This window comes from Struthio camelus, chromosome 6 (assembly GCF_040807025.1).
Source record: "Struthio camelus isolate bStrCam1 chromosome 6, bStrCam1.hap1, whole genome shotgun sequence".
In the NCBI taxonomy this organism is placed as follows: domain Eukaryota; kingdom Metazoa; phylum Chordata; class Aves; order Struthioniformes; family Struthionidae; genus Struthio; species Struthio camelus.
The window spans coordinates 21,195,801-21,220,882 of record NC_090947.1 but is presented as its reverse complement, the minus strand read 5'-3'; positions in this window follow the sequence as shown (position 1 = coordinate 21,220,882).

Here is a 25,082-nt window from a genome sequence, read left to right as displayed (position 1 = left end):
AAACTGCACAAACCTTGCTGATTTCAAGGAAATTCACTGAGCAGACTGAAGAACAAATGCAAAGACATGAGGTTTTTCACATTAACAACAGTAGTTACTGTAAAATATTCCTGCCTCCTCTAAAATCACTGAAGAAAATATAGACCAAAGCATAAACTAGCAAGGAGCCACTTTATCATTTAGGGCACTCTGTAAACAAATCTTACATTTTTTGATCCTTCATTTACCTGTTTTCTCATCAATTTCCTTGTTTTTCCCCCACACAGCCTCTTCCAATAAAGACTACATCCTGTTGTTACTCCACGCCAGATCTCAGTTTTGAGCATTATTTCTTTTTCTTTAAATCTGTTGTGCCATGCTGTGCGCAAACAAAGCAAGCATAGCCATCAACCCTAACAAGTTTATAATCTAGACAAAGACAAAACAGGACAAACGGCATAAGAATAATCCTTTCCTTTATCAATCCCTTTTTGGCTTGGGTTGTAATCTCTTAGATAGACACTACCTCTTTTCACTGTACAGACGTTAGCTAGTAAAATGGGAACTTCATTGTGGAGATAAATGCTACAATACAGTAATAATAATGGTGGTATTAATATAACCTGTTGAAGTTTCTCATGTCATTTTAAAAAGCGCTTCACAGCTGCTGAGTCTGTAACTGCTACGCACAATGCTTGAACACAGCTTCCAACAGTGTCAAGGGAAACTTCAGCAAACGCAGCAGCCTGTATCTGCGCAGGTAGGACTGGACCCAGCTATATCAGACCTTAAACCACATCAGACACAGTTCACTGGGCTTTTCTGGTTGTCCACAGTTCAAGCATTTTCACTAAAGCCTTCGTATGGGAACCTTGCGTGGGAGCTATAGTTTTGAGCAGCAGGCCATCAGCTGATTTTTAACAAACTTTAGGCCGCAGCAACTAAACCTATTTCCTTTTTCCGGACATTCATTGGCTTTTTGCAGAAGAACACTGGTATCCAAAAACTGGAGCCAGGTTCATTCCCAAGTTCATGTAGCATATGAAGAACTTCATGAGCCCTGAACCTCCTAAATACCATGAAGATACTTTCCTGCAAGTCAGGATCTCCCTCTACAGAAATGCAAGGTTTCATTCATCTAGATGTTTCTCACGTTTTTAGAGTGAAATGAGAGGAAATGGGTTGTTAGTAGCTCCCTCTTAATTTTTTGCAAATAAAAGAGGCTATTAGGCTACTCAGCTAAACACAGCAAACTGACTAGGATGCCAGGAATGAAGAATTTAGATTCTGAAGGAATAACTTGCTACAAAGAGAATAATCCGTTTTTGATTTCAGCATCTTCTTTATTCTTTTAATTCCTACCTACGGTAAGAACAAATAACGCTGGCAGATTTCCAGAAAACGTTGCAGAAACAAAGACAGTATTATACAGAGGGCTGTAACTCTTCATAAAAAAGAAAGTAAGATGCTGAAACAGATAATTCGAATTTATGCATATGCTTGTCTATAGACTAGCTCCCTATAGAGGAAGAATAACTTTTATATTATTAATTCCTATAACTCACATTTCCGATTAAGTTCATACTGGCATCATTCTGTTCTGTAGTCAAAGAAACAAAAGTAACTACTTTGGTTAAAGCCAAAAGCATTATCTTAATTTATTATTAAATCCACAGCATACATAAGTAGTGCTCACTGCTGTAAACTATAGTGCCTTCTTTGTTGAAATGTCTTGCAAAAAATAGCAACAAAAATAAGTTGAAACAGTGGGAATGAGCACAGAGCTGGCCACGTTATAAAACGAACAAGGCAGGGCCGCTGCAGAACTCCATTAAGTATGTTATGGGGGGTGTGCGTTTGTTTTATAATTAGCTAAGCTTGCACATTTTCTTAATTGCCATCAGGAGTCCTTGAAGAAGTGATCATATATACCCAGTTTCATTTCACTATACTGTAATTTAATCTCAGTGAATAATAAATTTTTGTAGCATTTAGAATGGAAACCATATGCTTATTTACTCTTTTCCACCAAGCTGTCAAACAAGTAGCTGTTCAAAGCCTTTATATCTTCCACAGACTCGCATGGGGTTCCACGCAGTGTTAAATCATTCTAGAAATCTGGGTCACAAAGATAAACTTCAAAATGAATAGGCGAGAAGTGTCCTGATAGTAGATACTAGAATCTAGATGCAAGAGAACAAGTCACTCTGAGGAACTAATAGCATCGTTGCAATTCATATATAGACAGATATAGATATATTATTTCTTCCGCAAATAAGCGTTTTCTCTGGTGTTGTTCAGAACAGAATTTTAACACCTCTAAGTATAATGAGGGTGCGTAAGATTCCTGCCATACAGCAATCATTTAAGTTTATCATAAAGAGTGCCATAGTAAGAAGAGGCAAAGACAATAAACTGAGCAGACCGAGAGCCATCGTTCCCAGTCCCACTTGAAGCCTGAATACTTATTGGCCAGAATAATGTCATTTAAGACTATCAGTTGTTTCTTAACTGCTTTCCTTACAGAACAGAAATACAGGTGGTGGAGTCAAGGGGCAATGAGGAAAGTAAAGATCACCAAAGATCCCAGGAAAACATTAAATTCTGTGCCCAGTTTGGTAACCCAGCAAATCTTTTCAGAGACAAAGCTCTAGCTTAAGTAATGTACACATTTCCTGAACCCCATTAAAGCTCGTGTTTGCTCATGGTTGCAAGATACGAGAAACTTCTTGCTTATCCTCCGAGTGAAAGAACAGCCCTCTGTCCTAAGCTTGCACTTTTTTTTTTTTTTTTTAAATATATTCAGGTATTCCTGGGCAATTTATTGCTAACACTTAATAAGCTAAATCCTTTTAGATATTTATCTATGGCTCTCTACCGGCCTCTTCCTCAATCTAAAGGTTTAGCCCCAACTTCTTAATAAATGCCCATGAAAAAGAAAGCCCACTCCAGAGGCACTTCAGCAGTGACTTGTGCAGCCTGCTACTGCCCTTTGTACTTCACTTATAACTGATACCAGTCTTACGATGTACATCTGCAGGGGTGTAAGACAATCCAGGAACTAATATCTGTGAACTAACACCCCTACAAAGAACTATCCAGGCAATCAAGCATCTTGATTTAACTCCACGCAGAAGGTCAGATTAGATAATCTCTCGGGATCCCTACTGTATTTCTAGTTCTGTGCCTATGCCATGACACCTGCAAAAAAGGCAGTAGCTGGGTAAGGCTAGCTTATAATGAATTTCTGGAGGGGAAAAAAATGTTTTGTTTGCTATTAAAATTAATTAGCAAAACTGAAAACTATTTATTCTTTGCTCTCTCCCCCTTCTCATTCCTTGTGCTATTCTTTATATTCCTTTTTTCCTGAGGTCTTAAACTCTTTACACCTGGGATCACAGCCAAACCCATAGCAAGCAGTTTTGCTGTGCCGGTGAGGAGCGTGAGAAGATCCGACTCGCACTTGCGGTGGTTGGGGCCCACCTGCCCGGCGCAGCAAGCCTCAGGCACCGCTCCGTGCGGTTTTTTTCCCCCCCTGTTGGAGGTCCCGTTTGAGCATCCCGGACTGCACTACGACCCAGGCATGAGAAACTGCTTCGCAGGCGGACAGCTCCTGCTCGTATCAGCTGAAGTTTTGAGCTCGCTGCAGTAACTCAGCGGGGGAGCCAGGGCAGCCAAGCGGTGAGGCTCACCCTCCTCCTGCCGAAAGCGCCCCTTCGCCAAGGGTGCCGTCGGCAGCCTGGTCCAGGCGCGCGCCGCCCGTGCCGAGAGCCGTGGGGCCGCGGGCGGGAGCCCCGCGCCTGCAGGCCGGCAAGGAGGCTGCAGGGCCCCTGGGTGGTCGTCACCGTCGGCACAGCGTGCCCCCGGCGCGCGGGAAACCTGCGCCCTCCTTCCTCTCCGTCCCTCGGCCCAGGCGGAGGAGCCCGGCTCCCCTGGGCCCTGCTGGTAGCCTGCTCCCCAGATTTACTGCAGTAGCATTAAAGTTAACTCAACTCTAAATCTGTTAAGATGGAGAAATCTTACACAAATACAGCACTGCTGGGAAATAAAAAATAAGAAGAAATTCGACTGTAACCAATCCCGGCTTCCTCTACACAAGGCAACCAAAGGAGAAAAAAAAAATCCTATAAGAGCTCTCTGTAGACTATTCAGACACCTTATTCAAGCTTTATAAGAGGATCTGAAACCATAATGATGGTCACGTGTAAATATCAAACAGCTCAGTTGTATCAGGAACCACTTACCCACAGGAATCTTTTTTTGCAAAGAATGCCATCACACACCTACAGAGTTAAAAATAAGATTCTAACATGTAACAAAAATTGTAATTTTCTTTAACATTAAAATCAGAAAGAACCCATGCCAGCAGCTATAAACAGAGATAATCCTAACACGGTTGCAAGCTCACATTCTGCTTTTGAACAAAACATTAAGTGAAGTACATCTCTGGGTCCTAATTTTCCAAAATTTTGGTACAGAGACTATCTCTGACAAATAAAAATTTAAGCATTGAGTGGATGCATCCCAGACCCTGGAGCTCTATAATCACGATATTTTTAAATTTCTTTAAAAATTCAGTGCAGTTGTCAGAGATCTGCTCGTTTTAGTTATGCATAGGTGGGTTTGCAGTGGCATCTAATGTGCAATTAGCCTATTCCCAGGTGAATGTTCCTTGCAGATATCTCACTGGAGAGATCTCTTTCACATCTTTGCCTATATAGAGGTAGTAAGAAACCACTTGTCATAGCATACGCATTTCAAACTGATTTCTAACACCGTGGCGCAGCGACATCTTCCCACCTTCTAGTGCTAGTGGTGCTAAAACACACACAGCAGAGAGCTATTGAGAAAGGTCCCCACGCAGGGGCACGCACTGCACCATGGCGTTTCTCCTGGGAAAGGGGTTTATCAGTGACAGCACATAAGCAAGCAGTTGATTAATCACGGCACCTAAAGGAAACAAAGGGAGCTCAGCACCTCAAAGATGAGGCTATTAGTGAAGCCAAAGTGCCATAGCTGCTCCACTCGCGACCAGCTGCTGAACACACTGGGGTCCAGTCCTCCACCAACACAGGTCTCCGCTGCGCTGACTTGGGGGCTAACGCTAGTCTTCGATCCGGTTCAGGGAGCCCTCACCGAGCCCGTTTAACCCAGTAGAGCATTTCCCTTCACCGTAACACAAGGAGAGCATCACGTACAAAAAAGTAAGTGTTTTTATCCCTGGCTGTCTCCTACCACCCGGAGGTAGCTACCATTGCAGCTAACGGCTGCACTCTTTTCACACGGTCATCGAGCCACCTAACTCCCGGAGTAACGCGTAAAGCCGTTAGAGCACTTTGCTGGGGTTATTTCTGTTTTAACGGTTGGTGTAGAATTAATGTGCTCTGACAGAAACACTCTCACTCAGTGCAGCACCTGCAGCAACATTCGCTTGTACAAGACCCAGCGCCAGGAGCCTGGCAAATTAAACAAAGTCCATGGCGCTGCCTCAGCTTCCCTTCAACAGCACGTCACCGACTGCCATTGCGAATGGGAACGCTTCAAAAACGAGCCAACCGAGAAACCTGAAAACCTTCACCCGGCCAGCTTTGCCATGTATATGCTGCTTTTTCCCTCACCGCCGCGGGTCTGCCCTTCCGCTCACCTGCTTGGCCCTCGCGCCTCTGCTCTTTGTCACGGATTGCAGGACGTTCTCAGAGCTTTACAACCCGTGAAAATCAGCACCAGTTTCGTGATTCTGGCACAACATGTCTTCTCTTTGAAGTCTGGTTACAGGTTTTACAGTTCTATTTTTAAAATGTATTAAAGATGTTTAAGAGTGGCAGGGGCTGCCAATAAAAGCCATGTTGTCCAGAATCAGGATGCTGGTCCCAATTTAAACTGGCTGTTAAACAATAGTGTATCCAAATAAAAGCGGTCTGATTTACAAAATACCTCAGACTGATTGAACGTTTATTATCCAATCAATTCTTCTTTTTTCAGGTCTTCAGAGGTCATTTGCTTTTCTTTTTCTTCTTTTTGTGTCTTTTTAAATCTGCAAGCCTTTCTATATCTACTGTATGGAAAATGGATTCACTTACCATGTTTAAAAATCAACTGTTGTTAACAGGAAATACTAAAGCATAATAAAGGAAAGATGCTAATAAAAATTTACATTTCTCTTGGCGGTATGCATGATTTAAACAACAGCTTACAATGCCGCTCTGAGCTCTTGTCTTCTGAAATACGCTCAGGATATACTGCAACCAGCTTCTGGTTTTTATTATTGAACATTTCTATCTTCCCAATATAAATTAGCCTAAGATTTAAAACTATATACCCATAGCACAGCAAATTTCTTATTCCAGAGAAAAGAAGGAGCATAAATGGGACAGTGCGTTAGCGAGAGGACCACCTCACCGCACGACTAATTCGTTTCCTGGACAGACGTGGGATGCACGCTGTGGGCTGTCTCCAGGTCCAAGAGCCAGGCAAGGAGGAAGCCTGCGGAAGCCAGAGCCTTCATCTGCTGCCGACCTGCTGTTCCTGCTCTGATCCCACACGAATTGTTTCACATCCCCATCTGTCTCGTCTATTTAGACTGCAAACTCCCCAGAACAGAACTGTTCGTTTACTGTGTGTTTTATGCACGGTAACTCTGCACCTCAGGAACTCATAGTGTTAGCATTGCTAATTAATAAAAACCAAAGGCAATGAAGGGAGTAAGAAAATCTAGCTAAATTTTAAATAAAAGGGGATGGAGTTTGATGACCCAGAGGGAGCCAGCCTTTGTATAGAACTTTTGCCAAGATTTTTATTACCAAATTTTGTATTTCAGCAGCATGTGCTCGTATCTTGTGGTTATGTCCTAATAACATGTGACTGAAACAAGCTTCCTGACCTATCAAGTCCACTTCTTCCCGCTGCTAGCATCACATAATTCCACCATAAAATAAAGCTTTACATTAACATCTAAAAACTTACAAGATTTTCTAACGTCTTTGGCAAGAAGAGGTAATAAAAATCTAGCGGAAGTTTTAGATTTAAGTAACTCACTTGATCCTTCTCTCTCTTTTATACCTTTCCTACAAATGAGAAAATTTCTCTTATTTCCTGTCCACAGAGTGGAGAACTGGGGCAAAGGACAAGTAAAGTCACCTGCCCAAGGTGAGAGCTGGCTTGCACTTACTTGTATGTCCTCTGCAGTGGGCCACCTCACCTGTCAGATAAATTGCACTGTAAGAGTGAAGTAGTTAGGCCTTCAACATTCATAGTTAGCAAAGAGTCTTAAAATTCTGATTAAACATTTTGTTTCCTAGTAGTTTGAAATTGGATGTGTCGTTTTGTAAGTGACAGATAGCTACTAGACAGTAAGTGAGCAATTTTTTTAGTTTAGGACAGCAAATACATGAAGATATTGGCACCAAGTTTCAGATAATTCTTTCTGCTGAACTCTCGCCAGAAATGATATATTCATATCCTGCTTCTGGAAATACAAAGTCTGTAGGTGAGTTTGGCTGGCCTTAGTAAAAAACAACGTACTGAAAAAATAATACTGAAGAAAACATTAAACAGATCAAAGAAATATACTTTCCTGGAAGCACATATAATTTTGTATCAGTACATAAGCCTAAAAAAAGGGAATCTGGGCAAGGAAATAATGGCAAACCCTAACCTTCTCCTCCCCTTCCCCTAAAGTTCAATTGTGATACAACAAGACGTAGCATATATATTCACATATTAGTAGAGCTGAATGAATGTGTGGAGGAACTCAATCCATATCTTACAGGATAGGTAACCAAATGTTATGTATTCATATTCAATTTGCATTTATTTCTTATTCAGTAGTAGGAATGTCTTCGAAAACATTGGGTTTTAACATTCACACAGCATATTTTAACTCAGAGAAACAGTTCTAGTCATTGCGCTTACCAACCCAAACAACCAAAACTTATGTCTCCTGTACATTGAAGAAATCAATACAACATGAAGGAATGAAAACAATAAGTTATTTGGACAGGTCAGAGTAGAATTGCATTGGGAGCATGAAGGACTTCAGCAAAGAAACACTGTCAGTTCAAGTTGAAATCCAAACCTCAGCCACGATTTAGGTACCCTCTTAAGTCAGTCTATTTAACATTACCCATTCGCGCAGGCCATAGCACAGCAGGGATGGAGGCGACCAGCCCCGCTCACACTCACTGCCCTGGCTCCTAGGCTGGGCCATGCATCACTCTCACCCCAGGCTACCGGAACCAGCTTTTCCATGCAGCTGGAACAAGGTGAAATTATACCTCCGTCTTTATGGAAAATACTTCCACCTACAGTAGGGCTTTTGTTCATACTTGCTTCAAAATAGAGCCAAGATCATAAGGCAGCCTACCACAAAGTCACTAGTCCAAGTGTCATGCAGCGGGTGAAAGTTGGAGGCAGAGGAGGAAAGAAGCCAGGAAAAGTAGGAGGAAAAGAGCTGGAGAGTTAAACAGCTATTTCTGAGCAAGCTTTCAGGTGTGCCTTCTAAATCTCTGGATCAGAAAGGATAGTGCATCACTGCATATTATAAACAAACGAACCAAAAATTCCCAGCAGCCAGAAACAAGGCTGTAAGACATCATTAATTTAGGCCCAGCAAAGAGTAGCTGTAAAGGAAGGATTCTTGAGTTTTAGAAGTTACCCCAGATGCCAGTATTATCACATTTTTCTAGTCATCTGGCAGGAAATTTCTCTAGACAGCATTGCATAGCAAATTGCCAAGATTTCTGAGAATCCCAAACCGGATGAGGAGCTGGAAGCAAATCTGGAGGTATAGTTTGTAGCATTACGTTATAAACTGTTCAAGCTGAGCCTTTACTACCTTTAGTAGTAAAGGACAGCAGACTACCTTTACTGATCTTCAGCTCCAAAACTTGATCATCTTGGGTAGTCTGTCCCTATCTGATGTCATCCTTTTTTTCACTCTGATTTTCAGCTCCTGACTACCAACTATGTACAAAACAAACTCATGCCAGCTAGGAACTATGCTATGTCAAACCTGTGGCATTTTGTGCGAGGAAAGCTTATACTTAGTGTTAAAATCTTCATCTTAGCACATGGTACTGATTCCAGGTGATAATTTCAAAACCAGTAGCAGTGTTTGGAAATTACTCCATCCTTGACTGTTCGCCCACTGGCGATCTGACCACGTGCAGGGTTCAGACTTTCTTGCCCACCTACCTTTTTGCTTCTCAAGGCAGTGATCATGATTTGGCTGTACTTCTTTCCTGGCAATTAGAATCCAAGTTGCTTATAAACCTGATTTGGTTAATCTTGGTTTGGTAAACTTTGATTCCCAAGGAAATGCAGACTAGATCCAATTAATATACCGGACCTATATGGACTAATCTTATGGAAAGAAGGGCCAACTCCCTCAAAATATCTGGGAAAAAAATAGACCAATTACAGGATCATTTTGATATTGAGAAAACAGTTCTTCAGATTTTTAATCGCCTCTAAGATGAAGTAGATGGTGCAGGACGGGCAAAGCTGTTGAATGTTGAAGGTCCTGGTTGGAAAACAAGCCTAAAAGTTAGGCTCTGGGTGCTAAATGACAAATCTGAGCAAGAATTGCCCTGAGGTTTCGAGGAGGGAGACCAGAATTGGAGGGGCTGCCTGGGGAGCTAAGCTTCTGCATTCAAAAATAATTTCATATCATCACTTCATTAAATGCTATGTTCTAGTATGAAAAGGGTGGAGAACAAAGCAGAAGAAAAGTTAAAGAGCTTTACTGAATAAGGAACAGGTTTTCTTTTAATGTTACTCAACAGTAGATACAGACCCTGCTATAACGAATGATCTCTTACGTTTGTAATTCCTTCTGGAGCCTCACAATTTATGTGCCAGTCAGCTACTCAGCTACTATATAGTGCTAAATCTTTTGATATTTCCTTAAATCTTTTGATATTTCCTTATAAAATTAGCCCCATTTTATGCAGTATGACTTCACATTAGAGTATCAGACTCAAATCCCTCAATTACTTCTAAAGAAAAACAAACTCAGTATTTGGACTAAAATTCTGCTATTTCCCTTATTACCGTTAATTTTCTGTTCAATACTAAACATGTTAGTCTCAACATCTTGTTTTGATCTACAAGCCATGGAAGTAAAAAAGCATATCACTCTCATCATTCGTATGTTCTGTAGGAGGCTGCAATAATTGTTCCTGTTGCCAAATTCTTCCTTATGCCCCAGAGCAAAAATAACAAACGTACAAATACCTTATTCACACATTGAAAAAATATATCTTTAAGACAGTGACAAAAAGTAGTCTTAGAACAGTTGCGTGTTTGCTTTTGAGAATCTGCTGCTGTAAACTGGCTTCTGGAGCTCAATATCCTCATGCAATCTTCCCGGCCTGTATAGGCAATCATAGCACTTCATTGTCCAGTGCTATCATTACAATATTGTTATCATCTGAGCTTGAGTCTGACACTTTCTCTAAGACCTTTCAAATAACCCCTTTACTAGGCTTCAGTACCAAACCGTTCAGGGCAAATCTCTGCTTTGTGCTTGTCAGCCTTAATAGACTGGATGTCACTTTTGCCTGTAAAAAGTGCCCGCTCTTCAGCTGTCAGTCAGTCCTTGTGGTGTCAGCTGAGAGCGTGGCTGGAGCCGCTGGATTAGAGGGTAGTTACCATAGCTGTCAGATTACTGACAACCTGACACCCACATCCCCAACTTCCTTTTGCTGTATTTGGTTTCCATCTAGCTCCTTGGACCTTTCTTAAGGTGGATCCATCTGTTGAAGTTAAATAATAAATGTTGTAGTCATCTGGGAAAGTTTTATTCTGGTCTCCGATTCCTTTTTCGGTCTGCTTTGCCTTTTCTAGACACATGCAATCAAATGTGTTTTGCAGAATTTTTTTTTTTTAATTTATGAGGGGAGAAAATAAACTTTCTCACAGCTCTAAGTTAATGATGTTATTTCTTTACTTTGAATTATACAGCTCTGTGTTTGGAGATGTTGATATCTACCTTTAATCTAGCGCACTGGGGGCTTTATGCATATCTCTCCACTTATTTAAATGTGCTCACCACACTCATCTTTCAATGCTTCTTCCGTGCTACTCTCAAAGGGTTACAGAGTATGCAATTTTGTGAATAGTTTACAATTACTGAAAGTAGCATGCATTATACTAACGTTTTATAGAACTGTGCTTGTATTTCACATTCCACAGTTGGTACGTGTGTTTTTCCTATTATTTTTAGTACATAAACCAAAATTAAGCAGAAAAAAACAACTTAAATATATATTTAGGACCAGAAACAAACTCACTCATTTTTGCTGTGTCTTCACTATGAGAGGCATACCTTAAACTGAACTGCTTAACTTGAGTTAGTTACCTTGCTGTTACATCTCCCTGGAGGCAGGTACTGTAGTTTCATTCTGACCATAGCTGATCGAGGTAAACCATCTATGTTCTACCTGTAGTTGATCTCAGCCAGCTAGACAGAGCCAAGAACTGGTTTTGCCTTCTCTGCTTGCATTACAAAATAAAGATAGCTATTTTAATAAATGTCATTTTAAGCTTTCAGTGAAGCAAGGTGATGAGCACCTTACTAAGAGTAAGGTCATCACTCCCCTGTCATGGGAGAGTGCAAACATAAAGTTGGCATAAATTTGTATCCATACTTCCCTTGCAAATATTTAAAATTTAAATTTTTGTTCGGAAAGAAAACATAACTCCATCTTCAACAATAACAAATAAATTCAGTTATTTACTTCAAAATAATTGGAACCTGTCATGTAACTGGCTGCAATATTTTTACTCCTTTTTGTGGAATTCTTATGGAAACACTACCAACGGGGGGAAAACGTTGCACTCCCTCATTCACACTAAATACCGTACCATAACCTACAATTCGCATCATTCGCAGACAATATCTGCACTAATAAATGCTGTTCTCTCCAGTTAGTACTAAGTGCAGATGCTCCATGAAAATCCAGCTCGTGGTGGGTTAATTGCTCGATGCCTTACGCGTAGCAGTCACGGACTGGTCGGCTAGCTCATTTAGCAGTGTTTTCAGTAGTCAGCCATCCACGTGTTCAAGACCATGCTACTGCTCTGTATGGTTTCTCTGCTCATTGCTGCTGATAGACCCATTCTCTAGGTTTTTACAGAGTTTCTGTAAACTTAGATGTACTGCCCCGTACAATTTACACGATATGATATATCTTCAGTAAATGCTGAATAAGCTAATGCCAATCAGCTTTTTCAGGAAAGAACATTAAAAAAAAATTGGAACACAGCAAGAAGCCTCTGGTTCAAATGAAACCTGCCTGACCCCGCCTCAGTTTTCTTTGCACTACTTCTATAAGGTTATAAACACAAATAGCTTTTTTTTGCAAGATGCAAATTTAAATTGTAAGATGGCTTATGTCTAACAAGCTTTATAGAGATACTATTAGGTCTTCCATAAACTAGCCTGCCTCAAATTTAAAACTAAATTTGATTTTTTCTTTAGAGCCTACATTATGATGCATGAACTTTGCTACCTTTTCCTATTCCTTTTCCACATTTCCGTTCTTACCACACTCCATGCTTGTGCAGCTATCGCCTCGCAAGGCAGACAGGTGTGATTATGGATACTCCGCACCTCATCTAACCTTGCTAGCTTCCTATCAGCAGGCAGAAATGCTTTTCTGCCCGAGTGCAGAAGCTGAGTCATTCAGAGACCTAGTGCCTCCAGGAGAGCATCAGCGCAACAGTCACGGTGCAAAGCCACCTGCAGTAGCTGCTGCAGGGAGGCAGACAGTGCAAACATACCCTGTGACATTCGTCTTTTGGATGAGTGTGGCTCTGTATAGAGACGCCACAGCAGCTACCTAGCTACAAGTAATCACAGTTCGGAGGCCTGACAGCACTCTGTTTGCTAGAAGGGGAATTAGCAGAAGCCAATAGCATCAGAAGTTCACTATTTTACTCAGCTGTTTTCATTACAAAAAAAAGACCAATTTCCAGGCTGTTGTCATTATGTTATGCCAAAGAGAGTTAAGCAAAAAAAAAATGGGGGGGTTCTGTTTGTCATACGTTTTTCTGATTTGTGTGAACTGTCAGCCTCAAAAAAATCTTAGAAATATTTTAATTTCCAAAGCCTAGAGTTATTTCAGATGCCTTTATGCTTCTTTCCAAGTTCCAAGCGCTTTCCTCAGCAGTCCCGTTGGGAGTCTGCCGTATTGCAAACTGAGCCAGCGCACAGTAGGGGCCACAGGATTTGGCCCCTTTGACCTTATAAGAAAAGAGACAGCACAGGCACCTCTCAGCCACGTTTCTGCAACCCGGCAGTCCCTCACGAAATTCACTCGGGGACAAGAAAGCAAACACCTCCAAATTAGTGACAAGGTTTCCAGAATGGGCATAGGTTTTCTTTTTTCTTTCAATGATATCTACCATCGTGAGCCAACTTTATTTAAATATATTTTCATATTTATTTTAAATTTAGAAGCTCACTCAAAACATTGCATTGGAATATATTTTTTAAGTGAAATGAGGGTTATAAAAATGCATTATTAATCCAATTCAACTGAACAACTGTCAGAAATGTCATACCTAACTCCATTTGCAGAAATTAATGCAGAATATTACCCAGCAGACAGTAAGGCACTATTCACAGCAGTGGGTAAATCCCTGTTAGAACAGATGGGCTGAAATGTTGGGATATCAAACTGACTAATTTGGGTACCTCCCAAGTAACCTCCATAACCATGGGTGTGCTGTTAGTTTTCTATCTCACTGCCAGGTACAGTTACAGAGCAAAATTCAAGAGCGCTTTTCCGTCAGCCGCGCACAGCACCTGGCCGTCGTTCTCAGGATTAATTGATTCTGGGGAAGAGCTCTGCAGATGACAGCCACACCTCACCCCCCTTCAAGGGGCAGGCAGGAGGTATTGTGTGCAGATAGGATAAGTGTTCTTCAAGTCCGACTTAAGATGCTCCATTCACCTGCTCAATAAGTTCTGGGGAATTTTGGGCCTCTCTCCAGCACAAGCGGGCTGTGCGTGCTCATCCCACTGCTGGTGTAAAGCGCGTTGTTGGCCCTTACCGACAAACCGATGTCGTCACTCACCTACAGATCAGCAGGGCGAGCTTCTCCCATCGAGCCACCCACGTGCCCTTCCCAGGAGCAGCAGCCACTGCAGGTAACCGCGTCGCACAGAGGGGAAACAGTTACCCCCGAAACGCTCTGCAGAGGCGCCAGTGTCAGGCTGTGCGGCAGCTGGAAAGGGAAATACTCATGCCTCACTTCCAGAAGTCCTCCTGCCCAGTACCCTTTCCTGACCAATGCTTTGCCACAGCGGCCCGAAACACGTCAGGGAGAGATCCGCAACATCCCAGCGCTTGGGTCTCCTGTTGCTGCATGCACGTCTGCAAAATTACACCTCAGTTTCCCAGTGATCCTAAAATAAGCCTAACTTGCAATAGTTCTGTTTAGCCTATGTAGGAGTGAGCACTTCGGAAGAGCTAGGCATGCGTTTGGCCACTGCAAGATCAGGGCTTATACTGTAGAGCTCAAAAAAATATATATATATATGCATAAACTTTTCTTAAGAAGCATCTAATGAACCAGTAATTTTAAGCTGTGCTATCTTCTGGTTTATAACTTTTCGTTGCAATACCCAGTATATATTTCTCTTTCAGAACACTACCATCAAGAATAACATATTAACAGATTGCTTCTTAACTTTCTTTTTCTCGTTTTTAATAAAGGTTTGTGAATTGCAGAAGTACAAAAAGTCCTTTAAACCTTTTAATTTGTTTTGTTTACTTCTATAGCTTAAAAAATAGCCAATTGTTTTTAATTGGTTTAAAAAAAAATTGCTTCAGGCAGAAACCTAGAAAACCAATCTTCTGTCTGGAGCAAATTTTTACAGCTGCCTTTTAAACCTCTGAAAATAGGGTTTATAATGGAAGTGCTGACACAACCTTATCTACAATATATCAGTGTGAACTGTGCCGCTATAATAAGCAGTTATTATGTATGTGTAAAAATAATGAGAGCCAGTGTCTGAGGAGAGTTAATGTAAAATGCTAAGCAATTGTGGTTGGTTACACAGTATAGGTTAATATTCTTTCATATAGCTACACTTTTTCCCCTTTTGTCCTCCAGAACTCCTAATGAAAATTTTGATACCTGACGGTAATGATAAGCAGCCATTCACACGTCCTTTGTGTCAAGGCTAGAGCATTAATGCTTTCCTTCATATAACATTTTGCATAGCCTAAAGCATCTATTAAAATCCTTTGTAAAATTCATGAAACAAAAGTGGTGGGTTGAGTCTAGTGGGAGAGCAAGTAAGCTGCTTATTAGCAAAAAGTCAAAAACACAGGGCCAATTACAGATCTGAACAAGAAGGGCTACAGAACAGCATGGGGAGTAATTCTTTCTTCAGCCCAATGGGCTCAAGTGAGAGGCAACTTAGATAAAAATATAGCAAATATTCTAAGCAGTAATTAAACTAAAATGTTTGGAGTCAGAAACAGCTCTATAACAACTGAAGGATATGCTCAAGTAAAACAACTGTCTGCTCTCACATAGATGCTAAATTGGAAGGATTTAAGACTGTTCCCTAAAGGAACGACTAAGGGGTAGTCAAGAGCTCAGGAGATATGTAAAAAATCTGTTTGGTATTTCAAATGCTATAAATTAGATAAAAAATGAGCTTTTCTACTGAACAAGCAACATAAAACTGAATAAACCACAATAAGATTGCCCTTTTTCTGTTATAAACTTGACATTAAGCCTGTCATGTTCAATGACAGCCTAACAGACCTCATTCTTTACCCTTTGGAATTTGAAAGATTGGCAGATGTCATGATTTCCTTAACATAAAAGACCTTGCAGATAATGTTCACCACACATACTTCTAGTTTCATAACTTCGCTCCTCTACCTTCAGAATCATCGGGTAAAATTGCAAATAGGACTTGAGATTTTCTCCGGTCAATAATTGTTTCTGACCTGGAGAAAAATCTTTTATTGACAAAGAAAAAACGTGATATGGGCAGCAATTTTTATGGTTTGCTTTACTAGTCCAAACATGCCCCTACATTCATAATAACGAGCTGCTTTGCACAAAACAGCTCATTATTATGAACAGAGGGGTATAATATTGTTAAGTTCTTTGGAAAGCTGAGTCAAAGCAGAGCTAGTTGAGGGTTGCTCTCGACTGGAAGCAGTTCTCCCTTTAAAATATCCCTCCTTCCCTTTAAATCTTTTGAAAAAACACACATGCTTATTTTTTAAAAATTGGAATGTGGTAAGAATCACAACTCGCGTTTCCTAACACTTGGTTGGTAAACTTTATGTCTCGTTATTCATTTACTTTTCAATGTAAGAATTGTTCCAAGATGTTCTGCAAGTCAAGGCTATTATGCAACTTCTCAGGGGGTCATGTTTAATTCCTGCGAATCTGAGAGAAAATTTAACACCTATTTAAACAAGGAAATCCCGCCCTGCACTTTTGCAGCCCAGCGTTACCAAAATGCAACGGAGCTGCTGCTCAGTATGGCGGGAGGGAGGCAGGACATGGAGGTGCTGCAGAGGCTCCACACGCAGCCACGTTCTGCTTTTGCTTTCCCAAGGAAGCGCCTGGGGCCAACCGAGGCAGGGCATGGCGCGGTCACCGGCACTGCATACTTGCCCGTGGGAGCACTGCAGCGCAGCAGGACAGACGTCACAGAGCAGCTTCCAGGAAGGCCCCAGTGCTGCAAGCTGGCCCAGGAGGCACCCTGGCTGCTGGGGTGGCTCAGGGGTTGCTGCTCCAGCCGCACCTCCACCCCGACGTTTTGTCCCGTTCTGTCCAAAATTGGTTGCTTCTGGCCGTGGTCTCACGATACTTCCCTGTGGATCAAACACATTTGTTAGGAAAGAGAAAATTCTCCTTCTGAGTAAAGACTGCATAAAACGCACCAGAGATTTTGAACCTCTTCACTCGGGATAGGTCCACCCCTATGGACTGAGGTTGTGTGGCCACCTCAGCAGTTTGTGTGCACGCAGGGCTGTTCAACCCACATCTTAATGCAGGCACCATTGCCTAGCTTGCATGTAAAGGCTCTTCGCTACACAAACTGAGTGCACAAACACGAGAAAGCTGAAAATCTGGCCGCTAAGCCCCTGGAATTCACAAATCTGTGCATGTGAAATATTGGCAACCTCGTCAGATCTCCTACGTTTGGATATATAAATACTTCATTCCAAAGCGTCCCAGCATTGACATGCTTCAGGGAAAGCTTTTAGCAAGGCCGTCACCTTCAGTGTCTGGAATCGGTAGCAAAACCCTGCGCGTCCTTAAGTTCAGATGTGCATGAATACGTTCTGTGGCCGAACATGCAGATTCCATGGAGATCTCATTGCTAATTCGTGTTCGGAGGAAAAATGACAACTTTTCACAGCCCAATTTCTAAGATCTTTTTTATTGTTATGCAAGAAAGACAGTGTTCAGTAAACAGACAACAGTTCTTTAAACTCAGCCTTATGTATACTTTGATCATACACATCTCAAAGAGATTGCTCATCTTTAGCATGCAAAATCTGTCTTTTAAGCAAATATTGAAGCTTCTTAAGTTAGTTCTGACATAAAAACTTCCAAAACATGCTAATATAGTATAATCAATACTGTAGCACCTCTTCCCCAGTCAATAACTACAATAGAATGAAATAATTATTTATTACTATTCCTAATTCTAATACACTTTGCTAGGGGGAGATTAATGGCTCTCAAATCTTCACTTGTGTAGATTTTTACAACCAACTGTATCCTAAACGGTCATATATGATTAAGTTAGTTTTAGCTACAACCTCTTGAAACATATATTTATAGGACAGTCTAATTAAAAAAAGATTGTTGAAGAAGCATATAGCATGGGTGACATAATTGCATTAGAATAAGGAAGTCAATCAAGCCAACTGGCCTTTCACTCCAGTTAGCCATTTACATACATTAAAGTCACCACGTTGATAGAAGTAGCATAAATATGACTTAAATCTACTAGACATTATATTCAAAGGAAGAAAAAAACCAAATCTCTCTGCAATTATTCCAAATATAGCATCAAGAGAGTCTTGTGGTTTGTGTTTGTAGAAAGATTTCTTAAAATGAGATTTTAAAAAAAAATACATATCAGATAGATAAAAAAAAAATTTCAAAGCTGTATCTCCCTGTAGTTTCACTAACATGTTAACCTACTTACAGCAATTAGTGCTTCATTAGTAAGGCTAACTAACTGTTGCTATGCCCTGTAATGATTTGCCAGGTTTTCTATATACAAGTGCATAATCAATGTTTTCCAATTACTGCTATAGTGCAACCACTATTTCAAATAAACTAGATAATAATACAAACCCATTACTGAATCTGAAGTAGCAGAGGCATTTAATTGCAAGGCAGTTCTTTTCAGCTTTTAAAATTTTTCACACTAATGAAGTGTCATACAAAAAAGTTGTATTGATTTTTCCACCACATGGCTTCAACCACAAATATGTAATTATCCCTTTTATATCTAGCAAGGGGATTAAAATAATCTATAGTATATAGCCTTTACTTATCCCTGATGGGTCTAGTAGTACTTTTACCCTTTTCAAAATATGCAGCTTTTTGATGAATGAACTTTCGGTAAAATGTTGCTTTATCTGCTTCATATCTCTACTTTTTTGAAGTCAGCTAGCGTGCAGGGATTGAAATTTTAAGTCCCTGATTCGAACACGAGCAGAAGGGTTGAGCGCCTGATACTGCCTTGCTGAAACACAGACAGGTTGCTGTCGCGGCATCAGGGCCGCAGTACCTCATTCCTGTTGTCTTACTCACTTGCACAAGTCCTAATGAATGTGCTTAAGGGACTAGGGAAGAAGAGATTTGGTTCAAAACTTTCAGATGTTATTTTCAAATCCTTTACAGAGGACTGCACTCCAGGGGCAGTGTTACAGAGAAAACTAAATATTTGTCCTTTCACTTGGGAAGAGACAAGCCAGTTTCTGAGTTTTGCTGGACTTCACAGGCCCTCTGTAAACAGTTTCCCTCCTGCAGGGTGGCCTTCACAGCCAAGTGTTCAACAAGACCATTATCTAGAGTATATTCATTTCCTTATTTTCTCAGCACAGATTGGATGCCATTATTTAAAAGTGTTATTTTAGAAAAAGTTACAAATGCCAGATGCAAAATGTTTCTAAGGAATTACCATTCCACTGTAGGAGACTAAGACACGTGATAAATATTGGCTTCTTTTCATGGATGTTCTACATTGACAAAATTCCTAAAATGCTTTCATTTCTAGTTTTATTTTAATATTGTTGCTATTACAGCAAGCGTACAAAATGCTTTGACACAGATAGAAGCTAAAAACGCCACACTGAAAAGCAACGGAAGAAACCCAAACTGCAACACCAACTTTAATGTGTAAATGCTTTTATAGCAGTAGGTCCAAAACCGCATCTCCCAGTAGTTTCACTACCATGTTAACCTACCTGCAGCTGTTAGTTTTTCCAAATGTGGAACTCTCCAAAACTTATGATATCCTTTATTTTGAGGAACATGTATCTTAAGGAAAAGGTTATATGCAAATTAGATGCTATTCTTGGCAATATGCACACGAAAAATAAGTGGATATTTGAGAAACTTATGATTATAGGTTAAAAATCTTGGAAAAAATATAAAGCTGTATTACAGCCATTAAAAAATAAATATTTTTTATAGAAGAATCTTTTTTCCTAGATTTTTATTTATAACAAAGGATTTACTGGTCAAGTGCTGGCCATCAGCTAACCAATGGCAGAAAATAAACCATATCTGTGGTTGTTATTAAATTTTAATTTAATAAATATATTTAATAGACCACTTAAATATCTCTAAAGAAAAGTTGACACTTGCAAAAACACTTTAAATATTAGCAAATATTTAATGTCCAATTATCAAATGGAGTAAAGCACAAAAATAAAGCTTGAGCAGTGAAATATCATAATGTTCATTTCTTTCTCAAATAAATGCATATTATTCCTGGCTCTATTCATATGAGTTGTAATGATACTTCAGTAGGACAATGGACTGGAAAATTCTATGAAAAAATTCAATATTTTAACTATAATAGAATTTTCAATTAAACAGAAAACTGCATCCAGTCCAAAGAATTCAGAATAAAGCTGTTCTATGTGATTTTTAATACTGCATACTTCTCAGTACTGTATTCTCTACTTTTTCAACTAGATCTGTTAAATACTTGTTTTTATATATTTTTTTTAAGATTTCAAAGTATTAAAAACTGATTTTTGGGTCATAAGTCTACAATAAAATAATTCAGCGTTATATCTTAGTTCATTTTGCCGTTCTTCAGCATGTAGTAATAAAATAATGCAAATAATATTTTTTTTTCTTTTTAATGTATCTTGTGTCACTTGCAAAGGACCATGATTAAGGTTGCAAACAAAAACAAAAAATTGTTCCCCCAAAAGAGCATAAGGAGAAAAAAATACATGTGCCTTGTGGAAGTGTGTTTTCACGATAATAAAAGGCCATTACCTTGACCGTTGACATGAAGCCATCAGAGTCATATTTATTGATGAAACTTTCAGCTCCCAATCTGCTGCACTGAATGAGCATCATACAGCTGTCAGCAAAGGCAGAGCACAGAAACGGTGATAGCTTGTGACATTTTCCTTTCATAATTTATGAAAACAAAATACCTTATTGTTTGTAGAACATGAGAATAAAAATTTTAGAATAGTGCCCTTAAAGAAAAATATTCTAAAAGGTTTGTATCTTAAGAGTACATTTCTATTACCAGGACAATTTGCTGATTAAATTGAGAACATCTCTGCAGAATTATTTAATAATCCTTAAGTAAGGCACTCTAGGCACAAAGAAATGCAGAATATACCTTTTAGGCTGCCAACTCCCTAATAAGCCTAAAGTGAAAATGACCTAAGATGACTATTTTCAAAGTAATCATGCTACAAGAATGCTTTGGGTTTCTTTTCAGACAGATAACTTTATAACCTTTTTATGAGTGTTATTAAGAAAGTACTATAATTAGCATAACTTCAGAGGAATTAAGAGATAATCACATGTGAATTTCACTATTACAATCTCAAAGTGAGCACTTTTCAATATTAGCAAATGCTGTTTTCAGATGTTAAAAACAAACAGATGGGAAAATATTCCACGGCATCTTGTCTGGCTTTCCCCTCTTCGTTTCACGCTAAGACTGAAACATTCCTGGGGACCAGTACTTTGGCTTATGGTCTAAGTCAAACGTCTGAGGATGCTGACCCGAACCATACAGCAGCTCCTTCAGCCAGGAACTTCGTAGCGTGGGCAGCCGGGGGGCTCGCGGGGGGCTCTTGCCCGTGCCCCACGTGCGGCGCTCAGCGCAGCAGGAGGTCTGCAACCACAGACAAGGAGGAGACTGAACACTCGTGACAGAATGCAATTTCTCCAGGACGTCGCTGAGCCACTTCTCAAATTCACACACCAGTTGATGTCTTAACATTACCGCATCCAAGAATGTCCCAGTTTGAAATAATGGATATTGTTTATACTTGTGCATTTTTCTGATTAGCTGAGACTACCTACCCTTGAGAATCGAAGGGAGGCCTGTATGCAGCTATCACTGCTTGGCAAAACCTTGGCAGAAGTCTTGGGGGAAATAGCTGAATACTGTCATAGTGTTTATTCTCCAAATCATTGTACCTGGCGTTAAAGCTGTCCACTAGACTATGAAAGATATATTAAAAAGATACTTGTAAAAGATGCAGCATTTTTACTTTCAGTCATGACTCTTGCATGAGATTCATAGCCACAGCAAGAAGCAGCGGCAACTGCGGACAGGAGAGGGCAGTTATCACAATTACGCACCCATGACAGCTGGGAAATTTCTCAGCTCCATAGGAAGACCCGCGCAGAGCATGCACACGACTGCCCCCTCGGACTCTGCAACACCAACACCTACAGGGGCAAAGCCCAGTCTGAGGATGGAAAACAAAACCACAGAGCACTAAAAGGCAGGCATACAGTATGAACAGGCTTAGTTCAACGAAGACTTGAGCATTTACATCACACGGGAATTTGGCCTGGAGCCTTATGGCCATCCTTAGATGGTTCAGCATCATACACGGCTCAAAGGGAAGAGTATCAAAGTCATTACAAGGGTGATTAATGTTCTAGTGGGTCAAAAATGACTCAGTGTTTGTAACGCATTACGGACAGAACGTAGAAAAGCTTTATCAACTGATACACTGTGGAATCCTGGATAAAACCTATTTTCTCTGTCTGCTTATAATCATCTTTGAATTTGCTCCTTTTCACTTAATAGAGGCTTAAAAATTAGATTTCCTCTTTTTAGTTTCCTGTAATGATCTCTGAAGTAGCTAAGTTTTAAGGTAAATTGCTGCATAAATAATAGAACAGCTGAGTGCAGACGACCTTCAATATCAACAAAAGCCACGCAGGAAGTTTGAAAAGTGCTGTAAATTAAATGCTTACAACCTACCCTTGCTTGAATAAAGTCATTTTCAAAAACAGAATAATTTTGATAAGGACTTTGAAGATGTTGCAAGTCATTACTGCAGAGTTGTATTGAACACAACCTGTGCTATTAAGGAATGTTTGATAGAATTTCTGAGGAATATTTATTTACACCTAGCTTACTCAAAAGTATCAAAAATGATACTCAAAAGTACCAAAAATCTAAGCAACTGCAGAAACTATCATGCTTTCAAATAAGTGTCAAGAGAAGGTTTCAGCAAATATTGCGTGCTGCCTGAATGTTATATTGTAAGGCATACCTGCAGACACGACAGTGTCTAGAAGGGCAAATTAGAAGGGCATTTTGGAGCACAGAAACTAGTCTCTCTGTGGATGTTTCTATTTCATACTACTCTCAATAGTTCATAGATAAGTTAAGGTCTCTTTTAGCCTAGAGTAAAAATGGACTAATAGGGACTGTGGTAGTTTCTCAATTTTTTAACTTTGATCCCAGTTTATACCATACCAACTTTACCATCTACAAGCCCTATATTAGATAAAAAACACAAGTTTAAGCCTTACGTAACCGAAAGGTCAAATGCTGAACATTTCCTTTCTTTTAACCTCTTCTTTGGTAAAACTCCTAATTAGGCTGAATCCTGAGAAGCAATGAACATCTGTCACTCAGTGATCTATCAAGCATATGTGCTAAGCACCGCTCTGGATATGACTCACTGGGAGCTTTGCCAGAACAACTCTGAAAAGGTGTTAGCACCTAGAAATTACAGTGGTATTTCTAAGTAACCCTGTAATCCATACCTGTTGCATTTGGGGGTATGCATGGTTTGGATAAATAATAATTTATGCCAGACTTTTTCCTCTTGTGACTTTAGTTTTGATATCACATCATGATTCAAAGCCTAGTGCACCATAAATTTTCTCCAAATGTGTAGTAATTCCTTGGCGCAGTCTAAAGTTATGATTCATTTATACTGGAGTGACAGCATAATACCTAGGTGTCAAAATCCATTAAAACTGTTCAATGTCTTCTGTTTATTTTTAGAATCAATTGAGACTTAACTGATGGTGAAAAATATACAGTCAAGTGTGTTTACTTCACCTTTACAAAGAATCCGTTATAGTCCCAATTAATTTGTTATTCCTGTCACAACAGGTACTGTATACTTCAAGACTGTCATTACCATTTCTCCCTTTTTCTTTTGCCTTTTTTTATATGAAGGCTTCTGTTTGTTTTTAACCCATTAGTAGGTAATAGTTTACCATTTCATGAAATAAGATCTTTTTACATTATTTTCCATTTTAATTAAATGTGATGAATAAATGCATTTCATAACTGACTGAAATCAATTGTGCTCAAATTTCTCTCTTCCTGTCACAACTGGGTATTTTAGCATTGAATTTAATGACTATGCACAGGAAGATACATCTTGTGCATTGGTATGATTGGCCAGATGGAAGACTTTTAAATTAAAAATATACTACATGAGAGATATAAGCACCAAAGTTTCTTAGTACAAACCCAGAGCTGTCTTTTCCGTGTTAATTGTTAACAGTACATTTGTGTGTAGAAAATTCAGAACGGGTTTTGGAAGAAAAAAGGTTCTAAATCTCTAAAAATATCATCTGAAAAGAAGACTTATCTAATCAGCAGAAAATAAGGCAATTTTTCTGCAAATAGCTGTAAACATAAATGCTAAGCATGAGTGTCTGTACCTGAGAAAGGGCAAGAGAAACACTGACGTGCGAGTTTCTTACTCATTACTCATCCTAATACCTACGCAATAATACAATATTGGAGGAGAGAGTTCACAGAGTAAAACAGGTATGTAATGAGTTGAAGGAAGAACCAGGTATATAAACATATGTATATATATATATATATATGTACACACACACAGAGCTGCAAGGAAAGGAGGGAGGAAGAGAAGGGAAGGATGATGTTGCCATTTCTAATATCAGGGATTAATTCTGCCATGACATACTTGGTGGCAGGGACCAGATAGTTAAGGATGTGACTATATGCTGCTTCATCATCAAGGTTTTACTGAAGAGGGCATGCAGCCCTTGGAGCAGGTGTAGCCCACCAGGTAATGAGCGGTTCCTGAGGTTATGCAGCAAATGACGCCGCCTGCAGCAGCCACCCACGCGCCACAGCAGGATAGGCCAAAAGTAAGCCAAAATCAGGGAAACAGCTGCTTATCTAGTAAGAACTGGATAAGATAAAGCTCTGGAGTACATATTGTAGTTAATCATTTTACAACATTCAGAGAATGATCTAATTTCTGTTTTTCACTCCAGGACAAACAAGATGTAGGAGTGTAATTGGATACAATACTTGATATTACTTAAATGCATCACTGGTGACCCCGCCACTGCCAAAGCAGCATGGATTGTCATTCATTTTTGAGGTAGGTGAGCTCATTTGAAGCGAAATGAGGCATCACTTTTTTTTTTAATCTATTATAAGGATTTTATTACAATTCGGATGATTATACTCTGTAGTCATAACTATGTAAAATTAAGCATAAATAGCTTAACTGACTCATAGGAATTAGAAATGAAATAGGTCTATTAGAGTAAGTCTGTCCTGGTGCCATTACATTATGCCATCTACA